The sequence below is a fragment of the Cryptomeria japonica genome, chromosome 8, assembly GCF_030272615.1.
Source record: "Cryptomeria japonica chromosome 8, Sugi_1.0, whole genome shotgun sequence".
Lineage (NCBI taxonomy): Eukaryota > Viridiplantae > Streptophyta > Pinopsida > Cupressales > Cupressaceae > Cryptomeria > Cryptomeria japonica.
This window is the reverse complement of record NC_081412.1, coordinates 214,888,075-214,907,368: the sequence shown is the minus strand read 5'-3', so window position 1 is coordinate 214,907,368 and position 19,294 is coordinate 214,888,075.

The following is a 19,294-nucleotide window of genomic DNA, read 5'->3' as shown; positions in this document are numbered from 1 at the left end:
CCATGACAGATCAAATAGGTTGCTCTTCATCTGGTTGTCACTTGATAGCCACTACTACCTAACTGGTGATTATAGGTATTAAACCAGTTTGGATTCCGGTTCCCAGAGGGTTCAGGAAAAACTCATTGACTCCTTTGAGGATACCTTTCGGTGTTGTGCATGACAAACCTGCATTCAAATGCTCTATGCCCAAACTTGTTGCATGCATAACAATTTCCATTGAATCTATTGGATCTAGGATTATTGTTTAGAAAGTAAGGAAAGTTATTGTAAGCTTTGTTGCTACATACATTAGCAGTATGTCCTTCCTTGAGACAATTAAAGCAAACAAGTTTGAACTTTTTCTTACCTATATCCTTTGATGTTGGTTGCTTCTTTGAAGCTACATCTTTTTCTCCAGAGGTGTCACCTTCCTCATGTTTAGAGAAACCATGTCCATTAGTATTCTTTACTAGTTTAGCTGATTCAAGCTTTTACTCTAGCTTAACAATGCTCTTATTGAATTTGGCAAGTATTTCTTTTGACTCAGTGAGTTATTTGGAAATAGTAGCATTGGATTCCTTCAAAGTTGCATTCTCTGAAATAGCCATGTTCAATTCACCTTGCATTTCCTCTTTTTCCACTTTACTCTCTTGGAGATGAGTGGTAAGTGCACTAATTTCTTGCTTCATCTTGGAGATCTCATGATCTTTGTCTTTTACAAAATCTTCGGCTTTTCTCTGGTTCTCAAGCTCTTGACACATCCTGATAGTCAGTCCTTCAAGTTCCTTTCTTAGGTTGGCATTAGACTCATTTAGTTTTTCAACTTCTTCAACTAGGGCTTCCATGTCCACTTCATCAGAGGAACTATTTTCAGTAAGCTTCATCAGTTTCTCAGCATGCTCTCTTCTTTTTGCCAAAGAGGCCTTATACTTGACTTTGAGTTCATCATAGGATTTCTCAGTCTAAGTGAGCCGATGAGTAAGTTCCCTCACAGTGTATTCCCCCATATCTCTTTCCAAGTGGTTAAACTTATAGAAAGGTTGGCTCTGATACCAATTGATGAACACTAAGAGGGGGGGTGAATTAGTATACCAAAAAATACTGAACTTAAACACTTAAACAATTTAGCAGTAAACTGGTATAACAGTTTTACTAACAAACCAGTTAACATAAATGCAAACCAAACAACAAATAAGGCATTCACCCACAGAAGCACAATCACCATAACACAAGAGATTTTAACATGGAAACCCAAATGGGAAAAACCACGGTGAGATGAAACTCACAAGTAACTATCTGCAGAATAGTAACCAGACCGGTTAAGGTCATACAATGTTCTTAACCAGAATAGATCCTATTAGGAATCTCAATATCTATTAGGAGATAAGACCAATTAAAGACTACCTTGTGAGAGGATTTCAGAACCATAGTTGTGAACCACCTTGTTAGAAGATTTAAAATGGCTTTGCCAGGCCTATCTGGTTAAGGTTTACAGACTTGTTGAAGATGTGAGGAATCAAAAAGTGAGTGATCTAAATACTAGCACAGTATGCTTGGTTAGATCCTTGATAGCTCATTGTTAATGCATTTCAGCATTACATTAGTCTTCAATATCTTCACACTATGTTTCTTCACATAGACCTAATCTTCTTCTATGATCGCACTGCTAGGTCCCGGAGACAACTGAGAGGGGGTGGGGGGTGAATCAGTTGTTTAATAATTTCAAACCAAAAACCATTTAACCAACTCAATGCTTAATACTGGTAAACCAGTTAAGTATGCTAGTAGACAGTGTTAATAGTAAATTGCTATACCGGTAAAGATTAATGCATGAAACATAAACATAAAGTCATCCACAACACATAACACCAATACTTGTACGTGGAAACCTTGTAAGGGGAAAAATCATAGTGGGAAACCTTACCCATAATCAGATGATACTACTGCAGATAGTAAGTGTACATAAATGGGGTCTGCGCATGCAGAAAGGCCAACAACCTAGAGCTCACTGCTCAATCACAAAATGGGAGTCACACTGACTACAGTTGGATGGTTAAATCCAATAAGAATGTACTATACAAAATAGCATCTTCATATGCTATATTCAGTACCAGTGTAATGCTAATATGCTTCTACAAAAACCTAGCTTCACCTTCAAATGATGTCTTCGTGTATACCTCTGCTTAATCTCGCATATACCTTCTCACAATTCTTCTTTGCATTCCACATTCAATCTTACAAATAAGATCTTACATTTATACCATACCCTAAGACCAATTTTAGTAGGTCAGCTCTACAAGATATTACAATAATTTTTTTTTAAAAATAATATAATATCCAATGCAATAACTAATTGAACATGTCCGCTTAATGCATTTACACCAATAATAAATCATCTGTATAGCATGCCATGCTGATTTGAAAAAGATAAGCCTGTCGGTGTAACCCTAGATAACCCTGGAACTATTTGCCGGTAAAAGAAAATATGCAAATATGAATATACCAATGATTAATTCTTCAAAACAAAGTTTCTACATGATGTCTTCGACATTACCAAGTGTCGGTGAACATTATATCCTATCAGTGAACCATATACCAGTAACTATGCAATAGTTACTTGCTTGCTAGTGAATGTTGCTAGAATCTCCAAAGTGTTAGTGTTTCAGTAGGTGTTGACATCAATGACAAAACCATACCAAAATACCAACAATCTCCCCCTTTGGCATTGATGGCGACACAAGATGGAAAAACCATCAAAGTGTCAAAACAGAAATGCCAAATACCAAAACCCAACAATCTCCTCTAAACAATTTCTCCCCCAAAAGATAATGTGTTTTTCCATAGATATCTCTCCCCCTTTGACACTGAATGCCAAAGTTACAAAAATCAAGTTCATATACAACATACCAATCAATTCAATATACCAACTACTCCCCCTGAGAAGTAGCTTCCTTATCAAAGACCGAAGTAAGAGATTTGTCTTTCAATTCTACCGGTTGATGACAATCATCAATTGTCTAAGTCTCTACTGGTGGTGGTATGACTCCAAGCTGACCTTTGAGATAGTCAAAAGTCTCCTTAGGCAAAGGTTTTGTGAAAATATCTGCAAGTTGTTCTTTAGTATTTACATAAACTAGTTTTATCTCCTTTTCTTCAACTTTTTCCCTTAGAAAATTCAGTTTGATAGAAACATGTTTTGTTTTAGAATGTAATACCGGATTCTTAGATATATCAATTGTTGTAGTGTTATCATAGTAAATTAATAGGTTCTTTGCATTTTACCTTTATGTCTTTCAACATTTTCTTAAGCCATAGTACCTGTGTACAGTTAGTTGCTGCTGCGACATATTCTGATTCTGCTGCTGATAAAGATGTATAACTCTATTTATTACTCAACCAAGAAACTAATCTCTTTCCAAGAAAGAATGCTCCTCCAGTGGTGCTTTTTCTATCATCCACATCTCCTGCCCAATTTGCATCTATGTATGCACATAGATCAAAATTTTCATCTCTAGGATACCATAATCCAAGATTTGCAGTGCCTTGTAAGTACCGGAAAATCATTTTTACTGTTGATTCATGATTTTCCCTAGGATTACTTTGAAATATAGAAACAATATATAATGCATTCATAATATCAAGCCTGGTTTGTGTCAAATACAGTAGACCTCCTATCATAGATTTGTATCTAGTTGGATTAACAGGTGTAGATTCATCCCTTTGAGATAATTTGGCATTTGTAGTCATAGGTGTGCTTACCGGTTTAGAGTTCTCCATCCCAAATTTCTTTAGTAATTCTTTCAAGTACTTGGATTGACTCAAAAATATACCTTTATCAGTCTGTGAAATCTACAATCCTAAAAAGAATTTTATTTCTCCAATCATAGACATTTCAAATTCTTATTGCATTTTAATAGAAAATTCCTTACATAATCCATCTTCTCCTCCAAAGAATATATCATCAACGAATACTTCTATAATCAAGATGTCATCATTAGTTATTTTGTAATATAAATTCTTGTCTGCATTTCCTTTAGTAAAACCAATCTTTAAAAGATATTTATCCAACCTTGCATACCAAGCTCTTGGGGCTTGTTTCAATCCATATAGAGCTTTTCTTAACCTACAAACCATATCATTGTCATCTGTCAAAGAAAATCCATCAGGTTGTTCAATATATACTTCCTCTTCAAGATCTCCATTCAATAATGCACATTTAATATCCATTTGATAACCTTTGTAGTTGTTGTGAGCTACAAAAGCCAAGAATAATCTGACTACCTCAATTCTAGCTACTGGTGCAAAGGTTTCATTGTAATCAACTCCTTCTTTCAAAGAATATCCCTTACACACTAGTCTTGCTTTATTTCTGACAACCTTACCATCTTCATTAAGTTTGTTTCTAAATACCCATTTGGTTCCAATTACATTTTTATCTTTAGGCCAGGGAACTAATGTCCAAGTATTATTTTTCTCAATTTATCCTAATTCTTCTTCCATAGCTTTAATCCAAAATTTATCTTCACATGCCTCATTTATAGATGATGGTTCAATTTGAGAAATAAGACATACCTCTTCATTTGCCAATCTTCCTCTTGTCATAACTCCTTTAAATTTGTTTCCAATTATCTGATCTTCAAAATGATTCAATCTTACATACCGGGGTGTCTTAGTTTGTTGTTGTTCTTCAATTACTGTGGAATCCTCTGATGGTACCGGGGTAACTGGATCTTCATTCTGTACTGGTGGATTTAGTGTAGGTTCATTTGTCACAATTTCTGTTGCCGGTTCAGAGTCTATATACCTTGAAGTTCCTCTGAATTGTTCATTAATCTTTACATTTGTACTCTCAACAATTTTCTGCAATCTCTTATTAAAACATCTATATGCCTTTATCTTAGATGAATAACCAAGAAATATTCCTTCATCACTTATAGGATCAAATTTGCCAATATACTCATCTCTTCTAATAGAACATTTACTTCCAAAATTTTTGAAATACTTAAGAGTAGGAGTATTACCAAACCATAGTTCATGAGGGGTCTTATCAGTTTCACCTTTGATGTGAACTTTGTTGAAAGTATAGACAACAATGCTAACTGCTTCTCTCCAATACACATGTCATAGATTTGCTTCAGATAACATACTTCTTGCTACATCCAAGATAGTTCTATTTTTTCTTTCAACAACTCCATTCTGCTATGGTGTCCGAGGTGCTGATAACTGTCTTCTGATTCCATTCACTTCACAGAATGTATTAAAGTCCTTAGATGTGAATTCTCCTCCTTGATCTGATCTTAAACATTTAATTTTCTTACCGGTTTCATTCTCAACCATTTCTTTGAATAGTTTGAACTTTCCAAGTGCTTCTAATTTTTCTTAGAGAAAAGTAACCCAACACATTCTAGAATAATAATCAATAATTAGCATGAAATATCTATCACCTTGTAAGCTTTTAGTTCTTGTTGGACCACATAAATCAGCGTGAATTAAATCAAGAGCATTATTGGATTTTTTTGGAATACTTTTGAAACTAGCTCTAACTTGTTTTCCAAATTGACATTCCTTACAAATTATATTCTGAGGATTCACAATTCTAGGTAGATCTCTAACTGCCTTAGAAGTACTGATTTTCACCATGCAATCAAAGTTTACATGACATAGTCTCTTATGCCATAACCAACTTTCATCTATATGTGCAATCAAGCATGCCTTTTCATTATTATTCAAATGAAAGATATTACCTCTAGTCTAATTACCAGTTGCAATTTCCAAACCAGTTCTATTCATGATTTTGCATTTTCCATTTTTAAATTGTAACTAAAATCCCTTCTCAACTAATTGACCAACACTTAAAAGATTATGCTTTAATCCTTCAACATAGTAGACATTGTCAGTGTTATGCTTACCATCAAGAGATATTGAACCCTTACCTTTGATTGAACAGGTTTTGTCATCTCCAAATCTTACTAAACCTCCATTGTATTCTTGAAAGTTCAAGAATTTACCTTTGTCTCCTATCATGTGATGTGAGCATCCTGAGTCAATGATCCATTCATCCTTTGCTTCAACTTTACTGCTAGGGCTTGTTCTACTGGTTGAGTAGTAGGTGCCAGTTGATCTTATGTTATAGCAACAAAAACCCATCCATTGTCTGCTGGATCCTCATCAGAATCATCAGTCACACCTTCATCAGCAATGTAACAAGATTTGTCTTTGTTCTTCTTAAATTTGTATCTCTGATATTTAGGATTAGGCTTGTATGTTCTTCTAGCTTCTTCTCTTAGTGTAGCATGTCTATTAGGCCATCTTGAAGCCATATGACCAATTTTATTGTAGTTGAAACATTTAAAGGGTGCTTTACCTTCATACTTACTTCCAACTGGACCTTTTGGCATTTTCCTTGCAAATAGTGCTTCAAGTTCTTCAAGCTCTTCATTCTCCTTCCTAGTTTCTTCAAGTTCTCTTGCATAAAAGGCTTTCCAGTTTGATTTGTCAAATGATGGAGTAGATGATGATGATGCTTTAAAGGCCAAATCTATCTTTATAGTAGCAACAGGACCAAATTCCTCAATTTCAAATGCTGAAAGTTTTCCAATCAATGTATCCCTAGTTATTGATATATTAGGCATTGTTCTTAACTCATTTATAGTAGTAACCTTCATTTTATATGTCAGTGGAAATCCTCTTAAGATTTTTGAAACAATTTCATCCTCACTCAAGGTTCATCCACAACATTTAATACCCAAAACAATTTCATTTACTCTTTCAATAAAAGCAGAAATTCTTTCATCTTCTTCCATTTTTAGATGTTCATACCTGACTCAGAAGCTTTCAAGTTTTGTGATCCTAACTGTGGAATTTCCTTCATTTAGTGTTTCCAAATGATCCCAAATAGCTTTAGTAGTAGACCTATCTAATAATCCCATGATTTGTTGATGTGATAATGCACTCAAAAGTGCTTCTCTTGCTTTGCAATCATTCTCCTCATCTTTACCTAAGGTAGTTGGAGCAATCCGACCAACTACAATAGTAGTATAACCATTCTTTGTAACTTCCTAGATGTTTTTACCAATGCAATTCAGATCTGTCTCCATCCTGATCTTCCATATCCTATACTTGGTTCCATCAAGTTTAGGACTATCCTTCCTGAAATAATTAGTAAACATTGGATCTCCTCAAGTTGTTAAACTTCTACAAAAGAGGACTAGGCTCTAATACCAATTGTTAGGGCCCAGAGACAACTGAGAGGGGGGGGGGTGAATCAGTTGTCTAATAAATTCAAACCAAAAACCATTTAACCAACTTAATGCTTAATACTGATAAACCAGTTAAGTATGTCAGTAGATAGTGTTAATAGTAAATTGCTATACCGTTAAAGATTAATGCATGAAACATAAACATAAAGTCATCCACAACACATAATACCAATATTTGTATGTGGAAACCCTGTAAGGGGAAAAACCACAGTGGGAAACCTTACCCAGAATCAGATGATACTACTGCAGATAGTAAGTGTACATAAATGGGGTCTGCACATGGAGAAAGGCCAACATCCTAGAGCTCACTGCTCAATCTCAAAATGGGAGTCACACTGACTACAGTTGGATGGTTCAATCCAATAAAAATGTATTGTACAAAATAACATCTTCATATGCTGGATTCAGTACCCGTGTAATGCTGATATGCTTCTAGAAATACCTAGCTTCACCTTCAAATGATGTCTTCGTGTATACCTCTGCTTAATATCGCATATACCTTCTCACAATTCTTCTTCGCATTCCACATTCGATCTTACAAATAAGATCTTACATTTATACCATACCCTAAGACCAATTTTAGTAGGTCATCTCTACAAGATATTACAACAAAAATATTTTACAAATAATATAATATCCAATGCAATAACTGATTGAACATATCCACTTAATGCATTTACAACAATAATAAATCATCTCTATAGCATGCCATGCTAATCTGAAAAAGATAAGCCTGTCAGTGTAACCCTAGATAACCCTGGACCTATTTGCCGGTAAAAGCAAATATGCAAATATGAATATACCAATGATTAATTCTTCAAAACAAAGTGTCCACATGATTTCTTTGACATTACCAAGTGTCTTCCATATCATTCCAAGTACCGATGAACATTATATCCTGTCGGTGAACCATATACCAGTAACTATGCAATAGTTACTTGCTTGTCTGTGAATGTTGCTAGAATCTCCAAAGTGCTAGTGTTTCAGTAGGTGTTGACATCAATGACAAAACCATACCAAAATACCAACACGCACATGCAAAAAATTCATCAACCACACAAAACCCTAACAACCTCCTAAAACCCTAGACATGATGTCCTTATAAAGGAATCTGATTTCATGTCGGTCCAATAGGATTACATTGCAAGTTCCTAGGTTCAGTGCATCTGGACACATTTGGTAACATGACACAAAATTTCTGCCAAAGTGTCAGTGGATGATAACTCATCACAAAAATAATACCGGTTGGTAACTCATCACAAAGTAATACTGGTTCAAATATTAACCTATTACCGGTTCATGCAACTTTACTGATTATCGGTTGATAACTCATCACAGAGTAATACCGGTTCAAATATTAAACCGATTACCAATTGACAAAAATGAAGACTGGGAAAATGATAACTGCCACTTCAGTTCCTTCGTACCGCTTGAGATCGTCAAACCGCTTGTGGTCTTCATACCGCTTGGGATCGGTAAACACTTTCTACAAAACACTGATATTCTAAAGACTATAATACATGATACCGGTTGGAACAAATACTGGTTGAGCATAACTCATACATACAAAAAGTGATCTCAAAGCAAGTGTGTGTCCATCAATGACAATCACAACAACATCATAAAAAATGCCAACATATTGATGTGGTGTTTATTTGTGCTTTTGTTGTTAATTATCAAATCTAAAATTGTATTTGAGTTGAATAAAGTTTGTGAGCAAATTGATTTATCCCCCCTCTCAGTTTGTTGCATTGTTGCCAATAAGATTGTAGAACAAAAAGTGAAAAATGATGAAAAGGCTAGATCCCAAATATCCCAAATATTTCAAAAATTTCAAGGTCCAAACCCAAACCTTGAGCCAATTGATGTAAAATCTCTTGTCTCATGATCAGACGTACTGACACTCATCTCACAAATAGACATGATGAAATAATTTCAAGCAATGAACACCAATTTTTTTTAACCAAATCCTAAATCAAACCTCATTTGACCAAATTCCAAGTTAATCCTCATTTGATCAAACTTTGTTCAATCAAATCTTTAACCCAAACTTATTCAACCTAATATAGCCAATGATCCAACATATCCAACAAACACAATCAATGGTGCAATTTCAACAATATACTGAACCAAACACACAATGTCAATAATTGGTTCAACCAAGTATAGTGTATCAAGAACAAATATAGTCAACAAATCAATATCAACAACTACAACCAGAAATTAAAAAACAAAAGTTGCAACTCACATCAAGCCAAATTTCAAATATGTCAAACCAATTCAACCAAGTCCCAAATAAAATCCCATTAAACCAAAACCAAACCACTTTCAAACAATTCCAAAATCCAAATCCGAACATGTCAAAACCTCATAATGATTCAAATGCTTCTCCAAAGAAAGATACCTCTTTTAGGAATCTCCTAAAGAGAATCCTAAGTGATTCTTCTGAGAAAGATCAAAATAATATTACCATGTCTAGCAACGACTCATCCCCTCATAAACAAATTGACTCTTTAGTGGTCTCTATTCCTACACCTTTTAAAGCTTCACAAGAACCTTCCATGTCATCCTCATCAAATGATACACCCAAGGATGAAATCCCCCAAAGGCTATCCATAATTAATTTCCAAGCAAGTCCAATACATGATGCATGTATATACCATGCTTAAAAAATGCTAGCCCCAATGTTGTTGGCAAATGCACACTCCAATGAGAAATTGTAGGTGATTGAAGGTTTTGTCATTGATGGAAACCTTGCAATCATATGATACCAGAAAGACAAATATACTAGCACCGGCAACGACAAACTCTAAACTGACACACAGAACACTAGCAGTGAAAGGATGGATACCGACACTCTGGCTGACAGGAATTTTGTTGATAATATATTTTGTAATTAAATATAAAATCATTGCAAGCCGACATGGTGAGTTGTAACATGACTCATATATGTATGACATCATTGTAGAACATTTAGAAATAATGTAATAGGTAAAATTATGTAGACCTAATATGTGAATTATAGGTTAAGGGTTTATGTACGAAGCAGAGCTAAAACCGATATTGGATCTAGCATAGCAGATGCTAATTTGAAGTAGTAAAAGACATTGGATTTGTATAATCCATTTTTGTATGTCAGTGTGACTTCCTTTGTAATTGAGTAGTGAGCTCTAGGCACTTGGCCTTCCTGCATGTGTAGGCCCCTCTTGTAAAACAGTAATATTCCTTTATTGGCCAATAAGTGAATATTGTGGGTCACAAATCCCACCGAGGTTTTTCCCACACTGGGTTTCCTCGTTAAACTACTGTGTTATGGTGTGCTTTTCATGTGGTTGTTGTTATTCTTGTTTACTGCATTATTTTTGGTTTACTGGTACACAGTATTGATATGCTTTACATGTTTTAAATCAAGTAAATTCACTAACCGGTTAGATACTGATTCACCCCCACTCTCAGTATCTTTGGGAATCCTAACAATTGGTATCAAAGCCTAGTCCTCTATTTTCAAAAGCCTAACAGCTTGAGGAAGATCTTCTCACCGGTTGAGATGGAAAACTTGAGAAAATAATTGAAAACAACTCTTTCAAACTATGATGCAGAAAAGGTGAAGATATCAAACTTGAAGATGATCTAAAGGCTGCATAGGATATCATTCAAGCGCTTCAAGAAAATCTTACCATTGCAAGAAATAAGAGAAGAGAACTTTGTGAAAAGATGCAGAATGAGAATGATGAAAAGGAAACTCTTAATGTTCTGGTAAACAAGCTAAGACAAGGGATCAGTACAACACAGAATGAGATGCAGGATATGACTATGAGATTTTGTAAAGAAATTGAAGATAGGAAGAAGAATGAAGAAGACTTGGCAAGAAGACTAAATGATGCTGGAAATGAAAACAAAAGACTTAGTCATGAAAATGATATGTTGAAGATAGATGTAATGCACACACAAAATGACAGAACTAAACTCATAAGACAAAAAGGAATCTTGGAAAGTGAACTAACTGCTGCAAATCATCACAAAGAAAAATTCAAGAAAAGTTCAGAAGAACTTGGTGACATGCTGAAGAATCAGAAACCTAATGGTGATACAAATGGGCTTGGCTTTGAAGCTTGTGAAAGCTCCGGTACTGCAAACAATCATGATCATATCAAACTTGCAAGACAACCTACTACTTACAAGTTTAATGGCAAATGCTTTAACTGTAACTAGTATGGTCATAGAGAAACTCAGTGTAGATCTAGAAATTATCAGAACACTAATACACCCACTGGTCAATGTTCTAAATGCAACAAAGTTGGTCACAATTTAGAAAATTGTAGAATGAATGTGAGATGTTATGTTTGTGGAAGATTTGGGCACTTATCTAATCAATCCAGAACACATACCGACATAGGATATGGGAAAGCTATTCAAAAGAACAATGTGACTTGTTATGCCTGTAACAAGATTGAACATATTGCTAAATTTTGCAGAAGTAAGGCATCGTCGACAAATAAAAAAGGTCCTAGTTTGAAAGGTAAAGAAAAAGTTGAAGAGGTAAAGAAAGAATTTTCAAAACAATGGATCAGAAAGTTAGATCAGAATGTTGATATGATTACACCTCCACCAGTATAATAGAGTAACACTCCACTGGCAAGAGACTCCTCATCTAACTAAAGAAAATTCTTTTGGGGGTTTAGCAACAAAATGAAAAACACACTATTATTCCCTCGGTTGATGGTGAGAAGTTGAAATTACTTCTATACCGGTAGATGACTTAAGTTGTGACTTAACCAACAAGTATTAAATGTGGTAGTTGGCGAAAATAACATTATAAAGCAAGTGTTTTGGCTCTTTTTCATTCATTGGGCATTCAAATATTCGAGAGTGTGAAAATTCCCAAGCGAAGGTACTCCAAGCAGATAAGTGATGCAATCCATCAAAGCATTCATCCTTAAAGTAGATTGAGGTATTTATAGCTATAGCATCTTCATCCACTCCTAAATTTATTGCAAACCCTACTATTGTTGAAGTTGTTAAGTGACCTAGACCCGTTTTTCAACTAGTTCCTGAAATTGTTATGAAAGATGACAGCATAGGTACATTCTCCCAAATCCCTAAAGGAGTAGTATATGCTGAAGACCCTAGAATGTATATACATTGTCATATTGATGAACTAGGTGATGATGAAATTAAAAATATGTATGAGACTATAATCTATGATGAATCTGGAAATGTCAAACCTGAACACAAGATAGTAGAAACCCTAGGTTTCACTGAAATACTTAGTATCCCGGATTTCCCCAAGGATATCATAAGGATTGTGTTAAGCAGAGTACATGGTGAATTTTTTTGGTTAGACTCTATTCAAAAGATCACAAAAGAAGCGGTAAGGGCAATAGCAGGGTTACCCTCCACTAGCAACAAACCTAACAAAATTAGGAAGGTCTCAAATGACTTAGTGACAAACCTAAACAGTGCAACATTTGATAAAAGATCACTCAGGGTAAATGATGTAAAGGATACAAATATCAAATTTATCAGTATGATCCTAGGTTACAAGGCTACACATGCAAACAGGTTAAACTCAGTTTCCACCCTATGTATTAAGAGTGCCTATGATATGGTAAATGATAATGCAATGATAGAAATATGCGAATGACCTAAAGATGAGCTAATAGACAATCTAGGAAAGATCAAAAGGGAAAAGAAAAGAACATTCAAATTTGGAAACCTACTTGTTTGTCTGATGCTATACATAACCAAACAAGTACTTGGTATTGGTGCCAAAGATTTTGGTTTTGATATACTGGTAGGAAAACAACTATCAGAATTACTGAACAATATGGGAGAGAATAGGGAGAAAACCATAAATGAGCACTTTCAAGCACTAAAGGCTCGAATGAAAACAAGAGTAAGGCTATCACAAGCTATTGTGGATAAGTACCAAAAGGAAATATGTTTTGTGATAAAGAAAGATAAAATTTGGATGGAGGCATTTATTCCAAGAACCATCTAGGTTACTGAAATGGGGTATGAGACTGATGATAGCATAATAGAAACTTATGCAAAAGTCCTCTTGGAAGCTCCTAAGGAACTAAAAGAAAAATTATTTGGTAGTGCTGAAACTATAGAAAGCCAAATTCAATCAAGGAAAAGAGTTAAGAAGGTTGAGGCAACTGTTAGAAAACGAACCCGGCAAGCAAAAGCTATTAAAGAAGATGTGCTAAAACAAACTGGTATAACTGAAAGTGAGGTGGAAGCACTTCAATCGGAAACTCACCTTTCACCTGTTGGAACTTCTTCAGAAAGTGACATACCTACTATATTTAGGAGAGTTGAAAGGAAAAGAAAACCTTCACTGACACCTTCAACTACACCAAAGAGGACAAGATAGAAGCAATAGGCAGTGAGGTCCCCAACAAAGAAATTAACTCCAAAGAAAAAGAAGATGACTCCTAAGAAGAAGACACAACAAACTATTGCTCCCATTGATAAACTTCTTAGTGAAATTACAGAGGATGGAAAGTTGAAGAACATCAACAAATTATATGACACACTATCCGCTGATGACAAAGAGAAAGTAGAGAACAGTGTAATCTTACACTTAGATATTTTCAAGAAATTTTTGATACAAGTTGTTGATGAAATACCAGCAGATCTATATAATAGACTAGAGGCTAGAAGAGTAGCTATTATTGAGCTAGATAAGAAAATAAAGATTGAAAAACTACTTGCAGTGCACACTTTTAACTCACCTGATGAGATAGATCAATTAATCTCTGAGGCTAACCAGTTAGTATTCTCAACTGCTCACCGACATGTAGCACTGATGGCAGGAAGTGTGAATCAGGTAATAGAGGAAACATCATATGCATGGGACATATTCCTGGTAGAAAAAGAAAAATAGGAAGAGTATCAAAAACCTAAAACCTTCAAGGTATATCAAAAGGACAGGGACAAAGGAAAAGGTAAGGTAGGTGGACCTGCCAGTATAAAGATAATAGACAACTTACCCCCACCGCCTCTAGATACTCCACCAGTAGACACTACTAACAATCAACTGACAACTAAGAGTATGGACACACCACATGAACAAATCCTGATTTTGAGGTGTTATATACAATGAACATTGACACTCAGGAAGTCAATATTGTGGTGGATAAGGAATAAACTAAGAAATCAGATGTGGCAACAGCGCCACCGATAGGAAATATTGCATTAGAAAACATTGAAATTGGGGAACTAAAACAAACTGAAGGATCAAGTGAACCCCCGAACACTGGAAAGGCAAAAACCACAGATGTGCATACTAATGCATGCACCAAGCGATCGACAACTACCGAAACTAAAAAACCAACTGAGTCACCGGCAACAGGTAGCACAGAGGAAAAACAGTAGTGGACAACACAGAGAAACATGTAGAGAAATAGGCTCCTTCACAGGTACAGACAGAGACAGTGCCACCGACCCAAAATGAAAAGCCTAAAATTTTGTTTGTAGAAATGCAAACTCAAACAGATCCTCCAGAGAAAGAGGAAAGCAAAGCTATAACTGCAACCGACAGATTACAGATTGTAAAAAATGTTGGACAAACATTCGGTATAGCTATGATAGAATTTAGACCTACTAATGTAACTGAGGTCTTATTAGATTCAATAAAGAAAATAACAGAGTGCAATGCATAGGCCTATAAGGCTATAGATGACACTTTACCAATTTTGAAGATGATAGCACCAAAGTGCAGTGTTGAGAATAAAGATTCTTTGAGCATATTAGACACATTGTCTAAGTATATAACCGACAACCTAATAACACTAGACAAAATAAATGAGGATATATTTAAGGAAAGAATGATAAAAGAGAAAGAAAAATTATTTATGGAAATTGTGAATAAGAACAAAGAGGAAATGGATACTCTTTTACTGAAACTTAGTGAAATCATTTTTGACTTCAAGAAATTGTACAGGGATACTTGCAAAACAGATGTATTAACAGAGGATCTTGACAAAAAAATTAGAAAAGCATAGGATAAGATTAATAATATTGCTGATAAGCTGATTGGAACATCAAACTCATTTTTGGAATTATAGAAGAAAATTGTAGAGTAGGAAGAGAAAATCAAGAAACTAGAAAATGAAAAACAAAGAATAAAGGACAAAGCAAAGGACTTAAAATGTAGACTTGGTCCAAGGCTAGAGTATCTTATTTCTTTGAGAAAAGAAATATCTGAGGCTCTAGTTCCTGGACTAAAGACACTAGAAGAGCAAATGCACATACTCATCGATATAGTGCAGAGGACTCACAAAGCCATAAAAGACTGCAAAACATTGAGCAATGGAATAAATCTAGTTTTGACAGACATTTTTCAGATTGTAACCCACCGGTTACAAGAATCCAGGCAGGACTCCACTGATAGTGAATGATAACCTTTGTCATTGATGTCAAAGGGGGAGTAGAGGAATGAGAAAAATGGTTCATCTTCTCAGGGGGAGCACATAGTTTTGGTAAGACATTTTTGGTAGACTATTTTCGGATATCATTTTTTTTTAACACTTGTTTCTCATGAGTGTTGCCATCAATGCCAAAGGGGGAGATTGTTGGCAAATGCACACTCCAATGAGAAATTGTAGGTGATTGAAGGTTTTGTTATTGATGGAAACCTTGCAATCATATGATACTAGCAAGACAAATATATCGGGACCAGCAACGACAAACGCTACACTGGTACACAGAACAACAACAGTGAAAGGATGGATACCGACACTCTGGCCGATAGGAATTTTATTGATAATATATTTTGTAATTAATTGTAAAATCATTGTAAGCTGACATGGTGAGTTGTAATATGACTCATATATGTATGAGATCATTGTAGAATATTTAGAAATAATATGATAGGTGAAATTATGCAGACCTAATATGTGAATTATATGTTAAGGGTTTATGTATGAAGCAGAGCTAAAACCGGTACTGGATCTGGCATAGCAGATGCTAATTTGAAGTAGTACAAGACATTGGATTTGTATAATCTATTTTTGTAAGTCAGTGTGACTTCCTTTGTAATTGAGCAGTGAGCTCTAGGCACTTGGCCTTCTTGCATGTGCAGGCCCCTCTTGTAAAACAATAATATTCCCTTATTGGCCAGTAAGTGAATATTGTGGGTCACAAATCCCACTGAGGTTTTTCCCACACCGGGTTTCCTCATTAAACTACTATTTTATGGTGTTGTTTTCATGTGGTTGTTGTTATTCTTATTTACTGCATTATTTTTGGTTTATCAGTGCATAGTATTGATATGCTTTACATGTTTTAAATCAAGTAAATTCACTAACCGATTAGATACTCATTCACCCCCCTCTCAGCATCTTTGGTAATCCTAACAAATGAAACCATGTTCTTAATTTCCCATCAAACCTATTTTAGAGGATCTCATTCAAAGTCCATCTCTCTCATGTCAAAGCATTGATTCCTTACCATAATCCCTTGTGTATATCTAGAGTCCAACCCCATGTCTAAAGGATAATTTAGAGCATGAACAAATGAGTCCTGCAATAAATCAAGATCAAGATCCTAAAAACTTATCATTGCATCCAATTTTTGACCAAGATCCCATCTTCCCAAACACTCATGATGATCCAACCATTTCTATCAATCCTATCCAAAGTCTTGATGATACTCTGCTTCCTGAACAAGATCAAGATATCCTAATCAATCCTCTCCCAAATGATCTGCTTCCATTTCATGAAAAAAATATACTTTTAAATCCCATTGACATTCCACTCCCTAAGAAGGGTCAAGATATCCCTTCCATTCTTTCTTATAATCTCATTGAAAGTCAAGAGAAAAGAACCTTTATAGAGGAATGGAGTGATCTTTCTCCTTGTCAAGATCAAAGTATCCTTCTAGATTCATGTCCACCACAAGACCCTATCATCCATTTAAATCCTCCACAAGAGTTCCTCCATATACACTCCAAGATCACATTTCTTTTGATGATCCCATTATTCCTCCCATCCCATATCATGAAGATCCTATCATTGATCCTGATCCCCCTCATGTTTCTAACATGGCACAATATGTTCATGAATTCCCTATATTTTGCCCCAATTTGGTCCAATCTAATCCACTTCATCATCCCGTCATTTCCTTCATATCATATCCACCTCCTAATAAACTTTCATCTCTTTCCCAAAGAAAAGATTATCCTATGGGTCAAAATATTTATAAAGGCAAATGGATATACCTTCACAAGAAAGAACCCCTCCATACCAAAGAAAATATTAATGGTCATTTCTTTAGTGGCATTCACCAAGATGTTGGTATCCCTGCAAAACCTAAATCCAAACATATGCCTTTCCCCCCATCTATTCCATCCATTTTAGGTCTTTTACACCCTTAATTAGGTGGTACAATTCCACGCTTAGGCTAGATCCTGCCTTAGTTTCTTTGCATCTTTCATTTCAAAATCCCTTTAATAATTTAATTACTTAATTTAATTAAATATAAAGTTTTCTTTTATCCCTCCATACATCATAAAATTGGGCCCTTAACCTTAAGTGTGCCCTTTTTTCAATTTATTCTTCCAGTTAATCAATTCATCAAAAGCCCTAATTATGTCCTATTTTGACCCTCAAGGCTCAATTTCAGATAAATAAGCACATTTAATCATCACATCCTTTTGTAATTGACTTTAGAATCACGATACCTTGCTCACCTAAAAAATTGAGAAAAATTTGGTAGGACCGAGATGATGCCTCCTGGTCCCTACTTTTTCTCTTTGAATTTTAGGAGCATGTTTTGGCAATATTTTTACATTTAAATCCAAAGGATTATGACATTATATTGATTATAGGTTAACCTATGATCAAAACAAAGTTAGGGTTTCATACATATAACCATTTCTTTCCTCATTTGAAGGGTCTATCGAAAAAGCAATTGAAGGAGCCTCTTATGAAGTGAAAGTATAGGTTATGTGTAGTCTTTAACCAAAAAATAATTTTTTTATCAAGTCTTCATCAACCATTTTCATCATCAATTGAATCTTTGGGATATTGAAGAATAATAGGAGATCCCCTATTGTTGATTGTCTTGTACCTCTCCTTTAGGGTTTGGTATGGTTTCATGTTATTTTCATATCTCTTTATAAGTTTCACAACAATTATTTTCAAATTTATATTCATTCTTTAGATCCATTATTTTATTTGTGATTTGAAGTATTTACATTTACATTTACACTCATTTGGGGTTTACTCTCCAAGCGTGGGGTAGAACTCTAGATTTACTTTCTTGTTCATTTAGGATCTTACACACACACAAGATTCTTGCATGTACATTTTCAATATATTATTGGCTATTTGTGGAGGTAGAAATCACCAAAAAAAGGGGTTTGATTAAGGCAAAACCCTGTATAGCCACCTAGACACCATTTTTCAAGTTACAGGTGCAGGTACAAAAATCTGATAGACACATGATCTTTAGAACTAATAGAACACACAAGTGTAGACTCGAGGCTAGAGGCAGGTCTTAGTTTTTTGATACCAAGGCGTGGCACCTTGGTCCTCCCAATTTTTCTTCTTCTTTTGGCAGTTTTACAATGCAAACTCTTCGACAACAATTTCCAGAAGTACAACTCTCTATGGTATTAGGGACTGGGGTGTCGTGTCCTAGTCCTACTCAGTCAACCTCAAATTTCAATGATAGGTGTACCTCTAAATTCCTTTTCCTACTTTGTACTCCATCTCTCAGTTTCAGATCTGCAAATTTCAATATTTGTAGTTTATGTTTGCATCCTTTCTCATTGCCTTGCATTTTACACATGTCCTCTTCATAGTTGTAAAGGAACATAAACCCTAATGATATTCCCTGACTTTCTTTCTCTTGTGAGAAGTAGTCAAAGTGAATCATCTCCTTAGACTCTTTCATATTATAATGTGTGCATGAGAGTGGGATTAGGTCTTCATTTACTTGATTCAATTTTCATACTACATAGGTCCTCATATCCCTTCATTCCCTATTGAAGGTCAGCAAAGGCACACATCATTGAATGTCTCCCACCCATCAAAAATACC